Source organism: Triticum urartu, chromosome 2 (assembly GCF_003073215.2).
Source record: "Triticum urartu cultivar G1812 chromosome 2, Tu2.1, whole genome shotgun sequence".
In the NCBI taxonomy this organism is placed as follows: Eukaryota; Viridiplantae; Streptophyta; class Magnoliopsida; order Poales; family Poaceae; genus Triticum; species Triticum urartu.
Genome location: NC_053023.1, coordinates 352,356,991 through 352,379,877, shown reverse-complemented (window position 1 = coordinate 352,379,877; position 22,887 = coordinate 352,356,991).

Below are 22,887 nucleotides of genomic sequence, written 5' to 3'. Positions count from 1 at the left end.
TGATTCCGGGGTATCACAGGCATTTCGCGTGTCAGGATTTCACAGGAGGTGGGAGTTTCCGCGCGCGTTTTAATTTTGGAATAGCAAGGTGCGGGTTGAGATGGAGGGAGTTGTCGGAGCACAACGAGACAAAGATTTATCTTAAATATTTCGGGGTAACAAGGAGCGGGTTGAAGAGGCGGGAGTTTCGCAGCACGATAGACAGAGACGCTAGCTTGAAATTTTGGCATAACAAGGCGCGGCTTGAAATTTCGGGAGAACAAGCTTAACGTGTACCCAAAAAAAGACAATTTATACTAGTATGATATACTACGTACAATGTGTTTAACACGCACAACACACACAGACACCATTTAGACTAGTAAGGTACACGTGCATTGCACGCATGAGATTTGGCAACCAAATCATGAATAAATACCACATTATAGCATGTAAGCTTTGAGTCATATATGCATGATGTAGATGTTCGTTTAATTCTTATAGTTCATTTCATTCAAAATCATCTAGTTTTTATAAGAAAGCTAATCTATTTTAAGATTCATGGAATTGTGCGTTGTAAGGCATAAAGTAAAAACAAATCATGTCGAAAAACATTTGGGAAATTTTGATACGGAAGATTCTAGAACAAAGAAGAAGTGCTTGTGTTTTGAGGTTTGTGCATTATGCTTAAGTTCAACCATAGAGTCTTCTAGATTGTACATGTGGCAAAATCTGGTGGAATCTAGATGATATCCAATGGCCAGTAGTGCTCAAATTTGCCAGCTCTGCACCATCGGATTGGCCTCATCCAACGACTATCTTTCAAAGTTAAAGTTATCCACACACTATATAAAAATATAAAATATAATATATATATAGGGGTATAGATATAGATATGTGATCCGAAAGCCACACATCATCTCCAATTAGAATAGTGTGTCCATGCACGGATGCAATGTGGCCAAACGATGTCTGCCATCGGTATCTCAAATTCAAACAAGTCTGACCTTGTTCAATGTGTATACATTACAGCATGCTCATTTCCAAACCACACCGATCTCTTATTCAAATATTTGAATTCAACTTTACATTGATTATGACCTCACCTAGTCTTTTACACCCACACATTGGTATTCTCTTTATAATTGTACCACTAACTTTCTCTCATGCATGCATGCACACACACTGCCAGTCGGCATTATCCATCGCACACATGCAATCCTTTTCTTCAGGCCGGTCTCCCATGAAGGCACACACACACATCCCCCTCTCCATCATATCGGGCATTCTTTATCTCTCACGTGCATGCGCAACGATCGATGTTCCTCTATGTGTGCGTGTGTATAGCTAGGTCTTTCATAGTTTTCCGCATAAACCAATCAATCTATATATCTAGTGAGGTCTCACCCTCTTTCCCACGTCCACATCGATCAATCTATACCTCTCTATATAGGATTACATATATAGCTAATACACTCACATTAATTATATATCCAACGCCCCCTCTCATCATCCATGCCTTCTGCTTCATCTCTGAGACGCGCGCACAATGGCGAAGACAGGGGGGCAGCAAGGCCCCCCCTAACATCACTATATGTCGAGGCTAATATGAATGTGATCATTAGACAATTGCTGGTAAAAATGGTTTAAGTTGATGAATTGGCCCTCCTTGTAAAGGATTAGCAATGCTTGTCCCCCTAGCTCATGGGACATTTTTCATGGCTCCGCCACTGCGCAACAGCGCATGTTCTCGCCCCCTCTCTCTAAATATCGATCTCGTAGTTGTGCACTCCTTCATAGTCTCCCTCCACTCGGCCCCTCGCACCATCTTCTAGCCCCCCACCAGATTTTTCCACATGTACTATCTAGAAGACTCCATGGTTGAACTTAAGCATAATGCACAAATCTCAAAACAACCGTGGTTCTCCTTTGTTCTGGAATCTTCCGTATCATAACGGCCCAAACTTTTTTCTAGTTGAATTGCCATTATTTGTTTTTACTTTATGCTTTAAAATGCACAATTCCATGAATCATAAAATAGATTAAGGGCTTCTTTGATTCAAAGGATTCTCAAAGGAATTTGGGAGGATTCTAATCCTTAGGAATTTTTCCTATCTTGGTTGTTTGATTCGTAGGATTGTAAACCATAGGATTTTTTCCATTGCACTAGATTTCATAGGAAACACCCCATCCACTCAAACCTCTTTGAAAAAATTCTGCGTTTTTTCTATGCACAATCAAACACTCGTACAACCCTGTAGGATTCAAGACGACATTCCACTCTATCCATGTTCTTCCTATTCCCGTGTTTTGGAAATCCTACGAATCAAAGAGGCCCTAGGTTTTTTATAAAAAGTAATTGATTTTGAATGAGATGAACTATAAGAATTAAATGAAGGTCTATATCAGGCATATATGACTCAGATCTTACATGCTATAGTGTGGTATTTATTCATAATTTGGTTGCAAAATCTGATGCGTGCAATGCACGTGTACCTTACTAGTACTTTGAGTATGTGCAGAACACAATGGCACGCTACACAGTGTCTCTCTTACAGTTCATGAAGCCACGTGGCACATGTGGAGGCATTGTCGCGACATCCTTGTGTGGATTGATCACAGCGATGTGCTGTTGGTTCAAGAAGAATGTACTCGTCCTCCCTGAGCCACACTGGAGGTACATGCACGAAGCGAAGATGTGCACACAAGCCACGCACGCACTCATTCCCTCGCACGCACACGCGGGTACACGGGCGGACGCAATTTTGTACCAAGATCCACCCCATGTGATAATTTGACGCGTGTAAAGTCCTTCACTTCATTGATGGTCAATTAATACAGTGCATGCAAATTGAGTGGACGTGAGGGCGGAAGAAAGACATTACTACTCCACTGTGCGCATGTGAGTAGTTAAATCATGGGTTGCTAGTAGTAATTCCATTGGTCTCCTTCGTATTTTGTGACAGTTTTTGACAGTAACATAATATTTACGCATCTGAGCAGTGTAGTCTACTTGAAATTTATGTTCCACTAAACTCATTGGGAGCCGTTTCGGGCCTCGAAACCAAAACCCAGCAATTTATCTTTACCTTGTTCCCATCACATTTGAAAGTACTAGGGCTACAATTAAGTGCAAGCCTGCTCACACCTACTAGTACGTACCAAACCTGAACGTGTTCCCACTATGCAGGTATTAGTACTAGTGCTAGTACTTAGGTTATAAAAAGGGGAACTACCTAACCGAAAATTACTCTACCTTTCCTCCTCATAAGTGCTTCTTCTTCGTCCATCCTTGCCATGTCTGGTGCGCAGAGCTCTAGGTCGAGAACTACTCATAACAAGGGAGCGGCAACCAAGGTTGCGGAAAAAAAAGAGGGCTCGCCACCATGCAGAGACCTCGAAAGATCTCTCATGGGCTAGCGATGGCTCCCTGGAGCGCCCTAGCCGCGGAGACGAACATGCCGAGCTGGCGGCGCTGGAGTCGTTATCCCTCGACGGCATGCCCGATCAGCTAAATAAGGACCTCGATAAGCAGAAGGAGTTCATCCATGGCTTGGTGGAGCTGCTGAAGGAGAGCCTCGACGACATGCCCGCTGAGCTCAATAAGCATGGGGAGTTGACCACCGGCTTGGTGATGCTACTGAAGAAGAGCATTGCCTCGGAGAAGAAGGCGACCTACAAAATCCTGCAACTTCAGGAGGACAAGGAGAAGCTCTTCCACGAGCTCGACCTGCCGAAGGAGAAGAACGCGGGCTGGAAGAAGCTGCACGAGAGTAGTAGTTGCTCGATGAAGATGTTGCAGGCCCTCGTCATGGAACAGAAGGAGGAGTTGGCGAAGCTCCGCATTGAGCACCCGACTGCTGTCAAGGTACGTAATGTGGCCGTGGAACAGATGATGAAGGCTCGCGTCGAGAAATCCCGCGTCATGGACAGAATGAAGAAGATGGCGGAGGAGACGCACAAGGAGATGGAGGTCGTGGAGGCGATGAATAAGCATTTACGACTCTGCAGCGAATTAGATCATTTGGGGTGATAATCTTCCTTCTCCTTTTGCTCCTGTGTTTCTTCTTTTGCTTCGGGTGTTTTGCCACACGTGTCACGTTCTCTGCGAGGCATGAATAGAACAATGCTAACAATGAGATGACTAGCCAATTAGATCATTTTTATTGCCATATGGCACTGGGCTGCCGTGTTTCGTGCTCCTCCATCGTACTAGTACTACTCTAGTGGAAAACTTGAGTATACCGCACGGTTATTTTCTCCTCCTCAGGTCGTCGACACATTTATATGAGCAGTCAAATCACAAGGCCCCGCCTTCCAACAGTAATGAGCCGTCAAATCACAAAGGCCCTCACCTCTCGTGAAAAGGACCAAGTTAGACTGCCCCGCCCTCTAGCCTTTTAAAAAATGTATACATTTGTATAGTAGTAGTATCGATGGATTGCGCCATGGAGCAAAACTAACAAGATGGAATCAAAGAAAAAAGGTGGTACATATAGAGAGCGCTGGTCTCCAAATTATGCATATACTATATGACACTACCCACTATGAAGGTACTAGTAACATAGACTAGTAACTAGTCTATGTTACTGTCCACTATGACCAGCCAAAGTCGAGGCACGGGTACCAACGAGGGCTTGGTTGTGTATATACTTGGACAACTCACCTGACTACATGCACACCAGGCAGACGAAGCTCGTGTCGTGTTGGTGCCGTGTGCGGCCTGCACATTAACCAAAACCCCGTGCCTCCATCTTAGCCTCCACGTTTTAAACTTCTCAATCTCAAGGCCAAGGAGCAACGTGAAACCTATGATAGAGCCAATCGGATGGTTGAGAACACTACAATTCGTAGCTACAGATGCATGTGTGAGAGAGGATGAGTGCCTGCGTGCACCTCTTCTCAGAGTACAAGTGTATGTGGGTGGCATCGACCTAGGGAGCAGCGATGGTGCGTGTGAGAAGTCCTGAGAGATAGGTGTAATGCGTCTGAAAAAAAGACTAGTCTATAGCTCGCCACTAGGCTATTCCTGTCGAACGCCAAGCGTAAGATATGCATCCGACGGTGCCAGTTTTTGCACGTACACAGCAATAGAAAAAGAACTAGTATCATGGCATATGCTATACCACGGCCGAGAAAACGTGCCGATGTTACGCCATCCGGGAATAGTGCCGCACTTCAAAACTAGAACCGTCAATAAATTTTGAGCACGTCTCGTCACATTCCAAATTACTACTACTACCACGCTATATTTAATTGCAAACCTGTTCACACCAATCACAACCTAAACGGTTTCCCAATTAGGTATTAGTAGTACTCGGTTATAAATACTACTATGCTAAGATGACTGCACATTCCTCCTCAACTCCTCATTGACAAAAAACAATCAAGTCAATCAAGCCATAGCCAGCGTGAGTTCTGGGTCGAGAGATTTCCACCAGGGAGAGGTGAGCATGGAAGAGGAAGCACGAGAGATGTCCCGCCTCTCCACGAAAGCAGCCGACATGTATAGCCGCGTAGCAGTAGCAGCATAGAGGTCCCGCCGCGCCGCCGAAGCAGCACGGAGGTCCCGCTGCGCTGTCGATGTAGCAGACTGGTCCGGCCACGCCGCGAAAGCAGCAAAGATGTCCGCCACGCCACCGAAGCAGCACGGAGGTCCCGCCGTGCCGCGGCGGCCTGGGAAAATTTCTCGTAGGCAGGCGAGGACTCTTACAGGCGCATGAATGGGATGGTCCATAGCCAGATGGATCAGATCTCTGGCTGGGCGAGGTTGCAGGACGAGGCTACCGGCGTCACCCGGCAACTAGGGGAGGGCAATGCGAAGCTCCGGGGCGAGCGCGAACTGTTGAGCGCGACCGGCGTCATCATCAAGAAACTTATGGATGAGAATGCCATGCTCCGCATCGAGCGCAACAGGCTGTTGGAGGAATCCATGGATGCTGCCAAGCAACATATTAAGGACATCAAACTGATGAAAGAGATCATCACCCACCGTGAGAACTAGTCTCCACAACCTGCAGCACATAAAGAAAGTAGAGATCAGCGAGCCAGATCATTGTATGCGTCTTCCTTCTTCTTTTGCAATTGTGTATTTCGGGCGTAGCCACATGTGGCTTTTTTAATTATCTTCCTAATTATGTAAGACAATTATTATCCACTCTCGTCGTCCTTATATATATTCATCAGTCTTGCTATAAGTCACAGTAGATGCTATATAGGTCCATCGGATCTTACATCATGATCCGTGCAAAATTTTCTTTTCAGATTTTCTTTTTTCTATCTCAAAACTCAGTCGAGTGAGACATTGCCATGCCATTAAACAGAGGCTCGGGCGCCATTAATGGAGACCTTGGGAGAGCGGTGGACGACAGATGGACGTCAAAGGGCTCGCACACATCCTGTACTCAAATAGCTACCCTGCACGGCGCCTCCTAGCTAATAAAAAATGGGGACGCGTGGCGGCACATAAATGGTAAATAGAACGCCCACAGTTTCAATAATACTTGTGTTTCCGATTGTAACGTGACATCACTTGTTCCAAAATGACTTTGTTGATTGTTAATGTGTGCGCCTTCGCAAATCGGACAGCAAAATTACCACAGCGTGTTGGTGCCATGTCATGACAGCAAGCCAAGTTTCATGATTTTCATGCTTGTTTCGGATTTACAGGAATTAAAAAACCAAGTTTCTCAATGTTTCCGGCCGAGCCATGACGCCCAGATGTTTGAATTTCATTCCCATTTCTGGCATGGGACCTAGAAATTTACCCGAGGACACACATGTGATTTTTCAACCAGCTTTGGTGCACTGGAGCATGTGCTTGTATTTAAAATTTGAATTATGCACACAAAGGTGACACGTTCCCTCTTAGAACCACGGCCCTTCTTGAGAGAAGCTCCGGTTTGCAAGAAACTTATACCAAAACTTGTTCCTATTCTACAATTTTTTTACCACAGCATGGTAGTACCATGACATGACACCATGCCAAGTTTCATGATTTTCAGGCATGTTTTGGATTTACAAGAATTTTAAAACCAAGATTCTCAATGTTCTCGGCCGAACCACGATGCCTAGATGTTTGAATTTCATTCCCATTTCTTCCATGGGACCTAGAAATTCACCCGAGGACACACATGTGATTTTTCAATCAACTTTCATGCACGGGAGCATGTGCTTGTAGTTCAAATTTGAATTACGCACATTAAATGACCAGAAACTCAATTAATGTATAAAAAGGTCAAACGAAGCCGGAATAATTACAAAATTTAACAGGGTACTCATATAGTTCTATGTTGCCTCTGTAAAGAAAATCTGGGGGGAGGCAGCGTATATTGTTTCGCACACAAAAGTATAAAGAAATAAAGAAATTAGCATACCTATTTAATTCTTGGGTTCTTATTATTTATGCCACTTGTTGTGTATCACTACACAGTTTTGCCATTAGAAGTTACAACTACTCAAAAAATGCCATCGATCCGTGAGATGCCTGCTCAAAATGCAATTAGATATCTAAAAAATGCCATCGTTAAGTTAGATGTTCGCTCAGAAATGCCATTAGACATTGTTGTTTTCACGTCAAACCCGTTGACCATGTTACATGACAAAAATAAGCCGATTCTCACAATGATAAGTTAATGGTGTCCAGCACAACACACCCCTCAAATAAAACTAAGCACCCTGGAATTCTTTGAAAAAACTAAGCACCCTAAAACTCTTTGACAACTAAATTGCTGGCTATATGATGTTCGCCATATATATTGTACGTATATAATGTGAAGAAACGAGTGGTAGTACTATACCAACTAAAAGATGAAATGTACGAAATATAACGATAAGAAACATAACATAGTTCTTCTGGGGGCTCAGCACAACACACCCCTCAAATAAAACTAAGCACACCTGAAATTAAACTAAGCAACTAATCTAGTGGACACTGGATTAGAACCACCATGAGCAACGGCACTGCCACCTTACTCAGACTCCTCATCCACGTCCTCAACTTCGTCCTTGTTCCTCTTCCTCTTGGCCGATACTTCTTTGCTTGAACCGCACACTTGGCTCTTGCTCTTCATACAACCCTTGTAGATATTGAAACAAAGGTAGCCATCCATTGCAGCATAGTGGATGTGGTCTATATCTAGTACATTCCACTCCCATGCATGATGAAACTTGAACGGAGGTTTCTTCAGTGTACTGTACGAAGGATGAACCATGGCTCCTGCTAGGGTCAGCACTGAAGGCCGATCACGGGAGGGCACCAGCCCTGTCTTCTGGAGGTCGAAGGGGTTGCCTACAACGAGGCCTATCCGATCCAGGAAATCCCTGTCGTTCCTAAAGTATACAGTAATGAATTTGACTCGGGCGTCCTTGAGGAAATTCTTGAAATCCTGGCACTCACCGTCGGCATGGCATATGTGGTAGACCAAGCATAAGTCATGCATGCAAACCTAGATCATGGCGGGCTTCTTCTTCTATGCCTCCTTTAGATGCTTCTCGCTTCCCAGGACTGTGGTGTACTAAACATCTAGTTGAGCGACCCACTCATCATTTGAGTTTTTGAACATGCGTTTGAAGCGAGCAAGGCATTCTTTGACCTTTGCAGAATAACAGGTGTAGATGACATAGAACTGATCGCCAGTGATGGTTCTAACCTTGTACTCACCACCGATCATGGAGATTTGGGACGCCATGGATTTGGGAGGAGGGTTAGGATTAGTGGAACTGCCATAATGTGAAAGGACGGGACGACTAGGAGCGGTTTATCGATTGTAAAAATGTCGAGTGGGGGGCGCATGCGAATGGCAGGGTAGTGGGTTGCCTGGTGGATAAATGGATTCATGCACAGTACTATGGGGGCCCAATTAGATGTCATGTCTACTCGACGCCCAATTAAATGGCTTTTGATGTCATGTCAAGCGTCGGGAAAATTACAGGTGATACAAAGCTTTCCATTCTCCCATGATACGGGCTTCCGAGAGCCCTTGGATCTGAGATCGAACGGTTGTATGGGGTGATTCTAGACCTATGGGTGAATATCCTATCCTGGAGGGTTATTCTGCAAATTTTCAGCAACTTAGCATGCGACCGTTCGATCTTAGATCCAAGGGCTGCCAGTAGCCCGTATCATGGTCGTGCCTACCACGACCGTCGCCTCGCTCGCGCGGTCGCACCCTTGGAGATTTAACATGATGCGTTAGTGTCGGCGTTCTAGGAACGGGGGTCCCCAGAATTCCTGCCTACGGCCCACAGCATGGCTTTGCTAGCAGGCCTGTACGGCCCATCTTCATCAACAAGGTATTCAAGACCCTCGCGAGGGGCCAAGCCTCACGAGGCGGGTGACGCAAGACCTTCTCAGGAGCGGTCTCACCAGGCTGGCTCATGAGGGGCGAAGAGATCAAGGCACGGCAAACATCACCAGGTTCTCGTGACGTGAGCCATGACGATCGTGACCAGGCGGGCGGTAGCGCGCGCAATGTCCTTGTTTCCTCTTTTGTGCTAAGGGGGCAAGGCAGGTGCAGAGTACCGAGGCATCAAACAAAGGTTTCCATATCGGTGCAATGAGACCAGGACCAGTAGGACGACAAGACGGAGGTCACCGTGGAGCCCAAGACGGCATCACCACCAGAGCCTTTTGCAGGCGAAGACCACTTTTGTCAGGATAAGCTGTACTAGCTATCCCCTTTCAAATTGGCCGTTGTTGTCTCCCTTCCCGCTCAATATTTGTGGCAGAGGACCAGGGCCTCTATAAATAGGACTAGCCACCACCATATCTAGGGGGTGAGATAGAAGAGAGAGGAAGAGAGACCTCATCTTAGACTAGAACTAGTTCATCCCCACAATCACAACCACCAAGCACAAGAACACCTCAACCTCAGGAGGCTGTTCTTCCCTTTATACTGTTCATCATCAGCCCCAGAGGCAATCCACCACCACCACACTGGAGTAGGGTATTACACCACAACGGTGGCCCGAACCAGTATAAATCTTGTGTCCTTTGTGTTGCGAGTTCAATGCGTTAGTCCACAAGATCTTAGCAAAACTAGGACGTGGATCGGTAGGGGGGAGATCTTCACGTGCACCCCAGTGTTCGAACCTTAAGGGTTTTGCCGAAACCCTATGCGCGGGGCCGGGCTCTGCCGACGTAGAACATTAACCTATCCTCGCATATCCTTCCTATAGGCTATTTGCACGTCAAGGGGGACTCCTGAGCATCGCGACTCAGGAGCCTAACTGGTCGTGTAGCCCCTCACTCCTTGGTCCGTCCTGGTTTCCGGTCGGCCCAACGGCGGTTGAGGTATGCATGGGGCTGGGCTCTGCCGACGCAGAACACAAAGCAAATAGGAAGAAAATCGCAAAATCTCAAAGCAAATATTACAAGACATATTGTTCTCAGAATATCAAACGCGATTTTAACGCCTCCATGAGGCATGGTGCATGTTGCAGGAATAAAACAGAAAAGCAGTCGCAGGTCACCCATGAAAACCACCGACACCTTCAAGAGGTGCCCCCTCCTGAGAAGTGTCGCCTTCACCTGCGTCACCGGTCAAGGACATGGGGGCGAAGGCGTCGAACTTCTTCAGCAGGGCCTCCACTTGACCCTTCACGGCTGCGGTGGCAGCCGCATAGTGTTCATCAGCTACAGGCTCCAGCAGCTCGTCAAGACGAGCTTTGGGGTCACGAAGGTGCACGTGGCTGAAGACCCGCGTCAGCGTGGCTGAGGAAAGGACGCGAGCCTCTGCCTCCGCCATGGGATCGATGCCCTCCACGACTTCCTCGAGCGCCTTCACCAAGAAGGGAAGGTAGCTGAGTAGGGCCATCCTCGTCGGTGGCCCTTCTCAAACGGTGACTTCAGTGCCACGCGGGACCTCTCCTCAAGGAGTGAGAAGGCCATGCGGTCTTCAGCCAGGACCTTCGCCTTGGCGTCAAGATCGACCTCCTTTGCCCTCGCCTTCCGCTCCAACTCCTCCAGCCAGCTGTGCTCCGTGGCCTGCACCTTCGCCAGCTCCCCTAGCTCGGCCTCGCGGCCCTTGACAGCGTCCTCCCGAGCCCTCATCTCCTCCTCCTTCGCCTGGCGGCCACATGCTTCTTCCGGATGCTGGTCGCGCAGGCCCTTCAGCTTGTCCTCCAGCTCTCGGCAGCGGCCGCGGGTGGCCTCAGCGTCCTTTAGTGCCGCCTCGCGATTGGCCGCAGCTTTGGCGGCAGCCTGCTTCTCCTTCTCGGAGGCCGCCGCGGCCTGGCTCAGTGACGCTCGAACCGCCGAATCGCAGTGAAGCCAGCCAGAGGCCAGCTCCAGGCGCCCGACCACCAGGCGCCCGATCACCAAGCGCGGGTTCATGCCCTGGAGATCTTCATGCAGCTAGGCCATCTCCAAAAGGGCGCGCTCCAAGACGGCAGAGGAAGCAAAAGAACCTGGGGCCAGGGGTGCAGCAGGAGAAGGGGGCGACGTTGTCACCAGAGCCTGGGAGATCAAGGGCACCTGAGCCTTCGAGACCTGATCAGCCAGGACAGACACCGGCACCTCCTGAGCGAGCGGCGCTTCGGGGGCTGACTCCTCCCGAGGATGCTCCACCGTGCCTCGCGAGGATGACTGGGCTGGAGAAGCACAAGCACCATCCCCACCTTTGCTCATGGAGAGGGGTGCAGTCGCAGGAGGTGACACGGACTCAAGTGGCACCACCTCGCTCTCCCTACTCCTCTTCGCCGCAGACGACAGCCTGGTTGCACAACAAGGAAAGAGAGTCGGAAACGAGCATCAACAACAGGAACAAGGCGAGGCGGGGCACTTACTGGTCCACAACAACGTAGTCCACCTTCCGCTTGGTGAGCTTGAAGCCTGAGAGCATCGCGACTCGAGGCGCAGGCGCACCAGCCCAGAAGCTAAAGCGGGAGAAGCGGTTGAGCCGGAAGTAGCTCTAGCCGACACTGAAGCAACAACAGAATCTCGGGAGATCAGCGCCGACCTGCTCCTCGTCGGGATCATGACCAGTTCCTCTTTCTCCTAGGGAGCGTCGGCCTCATAATTGTCGGGAAAGGCGCGGAGGATGTCAGCCTTACTCAGCGGGGGTCTCCCCCGTCCCTTCGGGGGTCACCTTCGAGTCTTCCTCCTCCTCTTCTTCCCCCCCACGGGACTCACCAGAAGACAGCTCCACCGACATCGGCGCCGCAAGGGCCCCGGTGAGCACCAGCGGCACCAGTCCACGCCCGTCAAAGGTCGGTTTGGAGGCCACGATCAGCGCCCCGTCTTTGTGGCGGAACAAGGGGGTAAAGACATTCGGCAAATACTCCTGATTGTCCCCAACCAGGAGGCGGAGAGCTGCGGTCAGCTCCTCGTCGGAGAAGGCCTCCGAGATCAAGCGAACCTTGTCCTCTTCATCCCCAAGTTCCCACAAGGGGTGCGTGCGGGCTTGAAGCGGGGCCACGCGCAGCGCCAGGAATTCCCTCAGGTGCATGGCCCCTGTAATGTTTGCCGCCTTCGTGTTCCCGGGCTTCAGGTCGGACTTCATCTGCTCCAGCACCAACATCGCCCGCTCGTCGGTGAGCTTCGCGCAGGACCACCCCTTGTCGGACTGGGGCCTCTCCGTTGGCAGCGCCAAGCGCGGATGGACGCACTTGGTGCCCATCATGACCCATTTGGCCCTGAGGTTGTCGGCCTTCTTCCTGGTGTTTGAGATCGAGTTGGCCTTGCTAGCCGCGATGAAATTGGCGCACCCGGAGATATGACCCTCGCTGGCACGGAGGAAGAAGAAGTGGCGCAGCAGAGCCACGGACGGCATCACCCCCAGATACGCCTCACAATAGTAGGCGAAGATGGACAAGAGAAGGATGGAGTTGGGATGGAGATGCAGCACTTGCAGTCCGAAGTGATCAAGGACCTCGTAAAAGAAGTTGGAGAAGGGGGGAACCAGCCCAGCGGCGATGCTGCTCATGAAGAAGGGGTAGAAGGTGCTTCCCTCAGGCTCAGGCACGTCGGAGCCGGCCCGGAGTCCAGTCTTCCCCTTCTCGTTGCTTTCCCCTGCCGTCAGCAAGCGCGTGGCGGTGATGTTCTTCTCTAAAACATTGGGCGCATCGAGGGACGGCTCATACCAAGCCGGCGATGAGGCGGGCTTGACCCTCGGGGGCGCCATTGGTCGCTAATGCAGGAAAGGATGGGAGCAGATGTTAATATTTCGGAAGCGGGGAGCAAGAAAGGGGATCTGAGCCAGGCGAAGGGAAACAGTGAAGGCGAGCGCTGTCTACGCCAGCCTTTTGACAGTCGGGCAGTGGCCGAGGCAGCATGGGGAAGTGGAGACGCCCACGTCCAATCAACCGCCATGCGTCGACCAAGGCCGCAGGCTATTGGGGCCCGTGGCGCTCCGCACTTGACCTATGGCTTCGCCTCGAAGCCAAGCCCAAGCACGCCTTGGGCTCGGGGGCTACTGTCGGCGTTCTAGGAATGGGGGTCCCCAGACTTGCCTGCCTGCGGCCCACGACGTGGCTTTGCTAGTAGGCCTATAGGGCCCATCTTCATCAGCAAGGTATTCAAGACCCTCGCGAGGGGCCAAGCCTCGCGAGGCGGATGACGCAAGACCTCCTCAGGAGCGGCCTCACCAGGCTGGCTCGTGAGGGGCGGAGAGATCAAGGCATGGCAAACCTCGCGAGGTTCTCGTGACATGAGCCATGACGATCAAGACCACGCGGGCGCCAGTGCGCAGCGTCCTTGTTTTCTCTTTGGTGCTAAGGGGGAAAGCGCAGGCACGGAGTACCGAGGCATCAAGAAAAGGTTTCCATATCAGTGCAACGAGACCAAGACCAGCAGGATGGCAAGACGGAGGTCACCGTGGAGCCCAAGACGGCATCACCACCTGAGCCTTTTGCAGGCGAAGACCACTTTTGTCAGGATATGTTGTACTAGTTTTCCCCTTTCAAATTGGCCGTTGTTGGCTCCCTTCCCACTCAATATTTGGGGGAGAGGACCAGGGCCTCTATAAATTGGACTAGCCACCACCATAGCTAGGGGGTGAGATAGAAGAGAGAGGAAGAGAGACCTCATCTTAGACTAGAACTAGTTCATCCCCACAATCACATCCACCAAGCACAAGAACACCTCAACCTCAGGAGGCTGTTCTTCCCTTTGTACTGTTCATCATCAGCCCCAGAGGCAATCCACCACCACCACACAGGAGTAGGGTATTACACCACAACGGTGGCCTGAACCTGTATAAATCTTGTGTCCTTTGTGTTACGAGTTCGTCGAGTTAGTCCGCAAGATCTTAGCAAAACTAGGATGTGGATCAGTAGGCGGAGATCTTCGCGCACAACCCAGTGTTCGAACCTTAAGGGTTTTGTCGGAACCCATGATCCGACAGTTAGGCTATCTGATGTTGGCACGTCATATTAACATAGTCATCACTTAGTCACTCATACAACATGGTTAGCTATAAGGTTGGCTATAATAGTATTTTTTTTGTTTATTTCTCTCCATCTCTTTCTTCGTAGTATTTATTGCATTTTCCAAGGAGTGACCTCTTCTAACGAAATGGTGCTTAGATGAGGTGCTATGGGCATTAAATGTCTTAGCAACTCAAGTCCCCAATGCATAGGTGCTTAGTTTTTTTGCTAAGTTTGCTTCATCTAGGTACACGTGCTTATCATCGTTTCTTCCTGGGGTCACCAAACTAGTCTCTCTCTTCTTAATTAACTTGCCACATCAGACTTTATGCCTATGTGGCAGGCTTAGCACATGTAGGATCAAGAACAATAGTGGGCTATAAGCCCGCTTTACATGGCATTTTTGCATATCTGGAGGAAAGAGGCAAGGAAAAAGTGGAGGAGTGGGCTCTCAAGCAAGAGCCGGCCTCTACATGGTGGAGCATCGGGAGAGGCACCTGTATGGAGGTGGTCAGGAATCGGGAGACTCACGCCGGTCGTAGCGCCGCAGTTAAAATGATAATGGCAAGCCAAATCACTGGGCCCCACCTGTCCAGTAGTAACTCACTGTCAAATCACACAACCCTATGTTTGCAGCAGTCTACTCCATCATCTTCTCGTGTCTTTGTCGAACCGACTAGGCGGAACTGCCCCGCCTATCGTGCGGGAAAAGCACTGCCCTCGAATTTTAAATAGTATAGTATACTAATTTTGTATCCATGGATTGCGCCATGGAGCAAAGCCTCAAGAAGACAGTGGTACACATGTACGGAGTATACAGCACGCCCGTCGCGTTCGCGTCGCACCCCAGACGGTCAGTCTGGCACGCCGCTCTCCAAATGGAACGCATGTCATATTGCATTTGCACACACATGTGGGACCGCAATTGAGAACAGACCATAGGCACACTCCCCGGCCCCGCAAGTCAGGTGAGTTAATAGAAGAGAGAGACGAGCGATAGTACTACTAGAGAAGCATTGTAGGAGTACATACCTTGGTACCTGGACGATCTCTGCAAGACACAGAAGATCAGTTCATCCATGCATGTGACCAGACACCAGCAGACATGCCTGGATCGGCTATCATCTACATATCGTGCAGGCTGTGTTGTAAATGGCTGTAGTTCTGGTGAGAAATCTAAAATAAGGTTTCTTGTCATCTCGCAAAATTAGGTGTCATGTGCTTTGGATCAATGCGAGGGTTAAACAACGACAACTGAGTTGGGCTAGTCATTGGGGGAACATGCACGAAGACTACTCGGCTGCCATCTAGGTCAAGCCGGCTATGTTAATTAGGACATCTATCGACGGACCCCTTTTCTACAAGTTTATCTTTAATTTGAGCTTTGATCCTCGTCTAGTTTGTCCGTCGAGATTCATCTTCTCTCCTTTGGGCAGTGAGGTTATGATTTCTTGTCATGTGGCATTTTTTCATGCTATATGTTTTAATCCGGTGCTTCAGGTCAAAATGACGACAACTGCACCTCCGGGGCACGTGCATGAAGACTTCTCGACAGTCATTGCCGAGGTCAAGCCGGCTCCTGCCGGTTGAGAAAAGAAAACTAGTACTCCACTATATAGGCAGGAGCCTCCGCACTTGCTTGCTAGTGTTGCTCTCTTCACACTGTCTCGTCCTCTCTAGATCTAAACACGACATCGGTGGCCACACTCTCTCTCTACTCGCCGCTGGTCACAGATCCAGCCGGATCATCTCCATCGGGGAAGGTGAGAAGATGCAACGTTCACGCGGTCATCCTCGGCGACGGCTCTTACCCACTGCCGGTGCGTCCCGATCAGCGTGCATTGCTATTCTCTCCCAAGCATCGCTGGCAAGGGAGGGCCTCCCACCCCTTCTTTCTCGCTGCCGTAGTGTGGGCAAATCCGGCCTCCCGCCGCCCACCTAGCAACATCCCGGCGACCCTCAGGTATAACTTCCTTTGAAACCGGCCTTGCTCTACTTCCCGAGCTCCTGACATCGCTGCATTTGTATCTTTTACTATTTCTCAGGCCCCCTCATAGATAGGATCGATCGGCTATTCGAAAACCACCTAATTTTTTACTATTAAGAGGTAAAACTAGTTCATGCACTCGAATCTAGTAGTACTTGGTTCAAACAAAGAAGAAAGGGGGTGGGGGTGGGGGAAGATTTGTTACCTGAATCTAGGACTTGGTCGAAAGAGGAAATAATGGGGGCGAAAAGTAGCAGAGACTGGCTATCCAACTGGTCTCTAGGTCTAATAGGGAAATAAAGGGAACGCAGTACAAACTCAATATAAACCCGATCTATTGGTTGAAAAAGGAAATAAAGTGGGGACTGGGGGACAAGTCAACAGAGTAAGTCCAGCACTAGATTTGCTAGCCTCACATAGTATAAGGTGGCTATATACCGAACAAAAATGGGACCAACCCAGATATCCTCTTCTGATGTTTGTTGCCTCGAGCCGCTCTTATGTAATGCCACTAGTAAAATGTAGAAGTCGCACTGTTAAAAGTAAGGACACGTTAAACCAATGTTGTTTTCAATGTAATGCCTCCATTAATATGAATCAATGGCACTTTTTTTCATGTCCTACTAAATTTCCCATTAAGATAAGTTGCTTCTTTTCGATAGAGATGCAACTGTCCTGGTCCGCCTACTCTCCCGTGCCCAAATACCGACTCTGTAGCAGCTGTTAATGTAATGTTGCTGGTAAAATGAAGCAATGGCACCATTAAAGTAATGTCATATTTAACGGTTGTCGTAGTTAATCCTAATGCCCACACTAATATCTAGCAATTCTGCTAGAAATCGCTAATGTCCTTGTACGATTGCCATTCAGATAAGGAACATGCTTTTTTCATTTGATGCACGTTTCATCACTTGTTAGTCACCCTCCTTTCCACCTTTTTTGTGCAAACAGAGATATACATTTCATGCTCTGCACAAATGATATCCAAATTATAGTTGAACATTCTAGGAGCTTCACGACGAACCTTGATGTTGCTCAATTTTATTGCAACTAATGAAGAATAAGCTCTGTGGGTTTCGTTTTCTGATGGAAATCAAACCGGGGATGGAGCCCTTTTCTTGAAAAAAAGAAGCTGCTAGCTCATGGGTGTCGGTGTCAAAACCGGCGGATCTAGGGTAGGGGTCCCGAACTGTGCGTCTAAGACAGATGGTAACAGGAGGTAGGGGACACGATGTTTACCCAAGTTTGGGCTCTCTTGATGGAGGTAATACCCTACGTCCTGCTTGGTTGTTCTTGATGATATGAGTATTACAAGAGTTGATCTACCACGAGATCAAAGAGGCTAAACCCTAGAAGCTAGCCTATGGTATGATTGTATGTTGTCCTATGGACTAAAACCCTCTAGTCTATATAGAAACCGGAGGGGGCTAGGGTTACACAAGGTCGATTACAAAGGAGGAGATATACATATCCGTATTGCCTAGCTTGCCTTCCACGCCAAGTAAAGTCACATCCGGACATGAGACGAAGTCTTCAATCTTGTATCTTCATAGTCCAACAGTCCGGCTAAAGGATATAATCCGGCTGTCCGGAGACCCCCTAATCCAGGACTCCCTCAATGGGACATTGCTTCATTTTAGGTGAACTGCACCAAAAGGTCCCATGAATTGAATCATCCATGTTAGTGACTGGTGTCATCCCTTCTACGATGGCGTTGACTGCAGATATTGTTCCCATCACGAGTTATGTTCCTTTTTGGTCCGACCGTTTGCCAAAGCTGATGCATGTTGATCCTGCTCTTGTGCTACTATTTTGGCACTGCCATGATAAAGCAGTAATGTTATTATTTTGCACCTTAATCTAGTGGTACTATTAATTTGAGGCAATGTTTTGGCATCGCTAGTGCCACTGTTTTTTATATATTGAAAGAGGGGGTTCCCTCCGTTTTCATTAAAGAAACCCAAGCATAGAGAACCATTATCCGACAACATCTCAGTGTAAACGGGCAATTGTGCAACTACTACTAGAACGGACTGAGTACTAGCAGGAGACAAGTTCGCCACATAAGCTAGGCAGGTAGGGGGACGCAGCACCAGCTCGACCAAGTTTGGATTACAACCCAAATGCTACAACAGAAACATCAGCGGGAAGATAGGGACTGAAAGAGCCAGCTTCAACATCCCAGTCTAAGCACCGCCAGCCTTCATCCTTGCGACGCACGGTACACCTCGTTTGCCACCTGCTCGGCCCTAGTGTCATTGATAAAATGAAGTAATAATACAGTTAAAATAGAGCGAGTGTCCTCTCTATCATTTCATTTCCAATGTAGATAAAGAAAGTGCTTCTCTTTGTTAATGTATTTTCATCAACTAGTCGCATTGTTAATGTTTAAGCGTTTCTGCAAACTAGGGTGCTTAATTTTAGTTGATCTACACAAAAATAGAGATTTGAATGTCTCAAAGCCCCTCCTTGTACTACCACTGTACACTGATGTTCATCACTGGCAGAAGGTGTATCGGTGAGACTTGGGACGATTTCCAGTATGAGGCGTGGCGTACCGTATGAGGCATCGCAGGGCCCATCTCGCCCTCGTAGCATGGCATACCATGATACTACCGCAATATTTTCTTCTATTCATTTTGTGTGTTTCATCAACTAGTGCCACTATAATGTAATCACGCTTTTTCATTATCTGTGCAAACAGGGTTATTCAGCTGCATTTTGGTGGAACTGCACAAATGTACGGATGGAACCGGCATATATGTAGAGTGCGAGGTGTGCCAAGTAAAAATTACCGACACCAACCATGCTCCATGCACGCATTGGCATCCACTACCACCAGTGGGATGTGTGGTGCTCTCTGTGGACGGATCTTTCTCGGCAGCAAATCCTCTAACCAAATACCAGTAGCTTATATTGGCAGTTTTCTAGGGAGTACTCTTTTCTGAAAAAAGCACCAATCTATTTTTCTTTATTTGTACACAATGTCACAACTTTGACCCAGAGGTCCAGAGCTATTTAAGGGTGATTGGCGTAGTACTCGGAGACTGATTGTAAGCATGATTTTCATTAGATGTCACACTGATTGTAAGCATGAGTAGGTGGAAGATTAGGTTAGTGCGAATCTTACCTTAAACCCTACCGCCGCCGTTGAAACGAGGCGAGCGTTGAGAGAACCGTGGAGAATGGTGGGGAAGTGATGTCGCGCCATCCGACCTCCTCTTGCGGTGGGAGAACGAACACTCCTGTGGCTCCGGCTGGCTTTGCACCCTCATGAATGTCACACCATACTCGATTGATTCGTTATCCTTTGGGTGCTCGACCTTCGACCTGTATGCCCACCACCTCCGCCTGACTTTCGCCTCGGGAGAATCTGTCTGCTCCATCGTCCACAGTTGATACTCGATGAACTCGAAGGACTGCGGCGTGACTGCCGCTGAGGAGTACATGTACATCGCCACCCTCTTCACCGCCGTCTCGCTCTTTCGCATACATTGCCACATGGCCCTCACCGTCCTCGAAATATCCCACTCATTGTCAAACCAAGTAAGGATCTCCTTCAACCTGGCTAACTATGCCTGGTCGCCACCGGCGATCTGCCTGATTCGCTGCTGCATCCTCTCCATAAATGTCCTTCTAAGTGGTCCGGTGCTAGCTTTGGAAGATGGGAGGAGAGATGGTGGTCTTGTAATAGAGAAGAGGGAGAGGCAAGAAGGTGGTTCTGGAATGGAAATGATGGAGAGGAGAGGAGGTGGTTTTGCAATGGAGAAGAGGGAGAGGCGACTTAGTGGTTTTGGAATGGAGATTATGGAGAGGAGAGGAGGTAGTTTTGCAATGTAGAAGAGGGAGAGGCGAGACTGTGGTTTTTGAATGGAGATGATGGAGAGGAGAGGAGGTCGTTTTGCAATGGAGAAGAGGGAGTGGAGCGTGCGATAGTGATTTAGGATTGGACGAGAGGGCCGGCGCGCTGTGACTGGATCAAAATCAAAATCAATTTACCCTTCAATTAAGAAAGCGACCCCACATTAACTAGTCTCCCTTTTATTCTAGGTCATAATTGACCATGATTTTCGCAAATAAAATATATGTTATACGTTGCAAAAATAATATAATTTGAAAGTACATTCATATACAAACCAAATGATACAATTTTTGGTGACATGCATTCACATTTTGCTCGTCAAATACAATACGTGGTCAAAATTTGACCCAAAATACACAAAACAAAAAAAATACTTCCAAGACCAGCGCCGCTCTTCTGCTCTTCTCCTCTTAAACCACCGCCGCTCCTCTCCTGTTCCAATCTAAATCCAGTGCCGCTCCTCTCCTCCTCTATTTCAAAACCACCGCCCCTCCTCTCCTGTTCCAATCCAAAACCAGCGTCGCTCCTCTCCCGTTCTAATCCAAAACCAGTGCTGCTCCTCTCCTCTTCCATTCAAAAACCACCGCCGGCGAGTGAAGGTGCTGTGGAGAAGTAGATCGATGGAGGAGTACAACCGATACGTGAGGATCGCAGACGGCGACCCCGTGAAGCTAGCTAGGATGTTGGAGATACAGTCTTGGTTTGACAAAAGGACCAACTAGTGGCGGCGGCGACATCCATGGCCAAATATCTGCAACAGAGCGAAAGGGCGGCGATACTCCCAGAGGGAGTTGCGCGGGAGTACATAGAGCTGCTCCTCTGGGCCATGGAGCAAATAGATTCACCGAATCCAATCGTGAGGGCGCGGTGGTGGGAGTATCGATCCCAGATTGAGCATCCACCAGAGATTGAAGGATCGAGCATCTACACGGTGCCGTTTGTGAGGGTGTCGTGCCAGAGCGAGCCGGTGGAGTCTTCGTCGACCGAACCCAACTGCAAGAGGAGAAAAACAGTTGGCCCGATGACGCTTCCCCGCCATCCTCTCCCTTGCTCTTCACATCGTCTCATGGGGCGGCTGTCTGCCGCTGAGGAATAGGAGGGACTGCCCCCCCCCCCAGCGCAATAGTCGGGCAGGTTGTGAATTGTCAGGAGGAGCTTAGGGTTGTTAGTATTTGCAGGTTGTGAATTGTGTTTTGTGTTGTGTATTTTGAGAGTACTTTCAGATATGAATGTCTTTTGAATTTCAGATTTGCAGTATTGAGCATATGAAGTATTTTATGAATTCTAGAGATATATTTTTAGCACTTAAAAATGTAGTTTCATAGGAGTATAGAAGTGCAGACAATGTGATTCTCAGAGAAGAAACTGCAAGTTTCAGTTTCAGATAAGAAACTCCAAGTTCAGTTTCAGATAAGAAACTGCAACTTTCAGAGGCAGAGCATTTATATTAACACGACCTTTTCACAAATAGTGTTAACATCATGTTGGAAGTTTTATTCATGGTCAATACTGGAACTACCAGCCAGTTAACATCATGCTGATCAGCATTCATGCATATCACATCTTCATATGATGCACAGTCAAAAAGATATGCTATTTTCAAAATGCCCACACAATGTCGAGTGTGCGAAAAACAGAGAAAACAAGGGACGAAGTTTTGACAAGTGTTGGACGTGGTGTGCGTAGATGACAATTGGGACCCACATGTCAATTTTGGAGATATTTTCTCTGCACAGGTGGAATCGAACCTAGGCGAAACAGCTGTTGGGTAGTGTCACTCGGCCACTAGGCTAGTTCAGTTGTTTCATTACTAATAAGGCACTTCCTCTGGTGGTGATCTCCTCCTGCGCCTTTGTGCGCTCACCGTGACGCCGCTGTCTGCCGTTGTGAACATGGTGAACAAACAAGAGGAATCTGGAGAGGACTGTACGTGGAGAGGCAGACAGTCGGGACCCACCAGGTCTATGGCTGTACGAAAGCAAGTGCGTCATCGTAAAAATACTTCCTCCTAATGCTATGCTGACATTGGGGCCCACGGGTTTGTCAACATAGTTACATTTTTTTAGGTGCTTCAACGTAGTTACTATCTCTACTCTTATAAAAAACGAAGTTGGTGATGATGGTGTGCCTGCCATCCTACAATATAGGACGTCCAATTTATATCTAACGGATAGGAAGGAAACAATGGCAGTTTTTCAAAAAGATACCCACACCCCTCTCCAGATTTGCAAATAAGGCCTTCCCTCGTTCATCCTTTTCTCCCACAAGATAAACTACTCATACAAATGCATCTTGATGCGTGCAATGCATGGGCATCTGATACGTCTCCAACGTATCTATATTTTTTGATTCCTCCATGCTATATTATCTACTGTTTTGGATAATATTGGGCTTTATTATCCACTTTTATATTATTTTTGGGACTAACCTATTAACCGGAGGCCCAGCCCAGAATTGTTGTTTTTTGCCTATTTCAGTGTTTCGAAGAATAGGAATAGCCCAACGGATTGATTGGAAAGAATAACTTTGAGGTGGTTTCGTACCCTACCATAATCTCTTTGTTCGTTCTCCGCTATTAGTCACTTTGGAGTGACTCTTTGTTGCCTTGTTTCCTAGCATTGCAATACCATTTACACTCACTTTTATCATTAATTACCTTGCTCTTTTTTATATTTTCAGAGTACAAAAACTA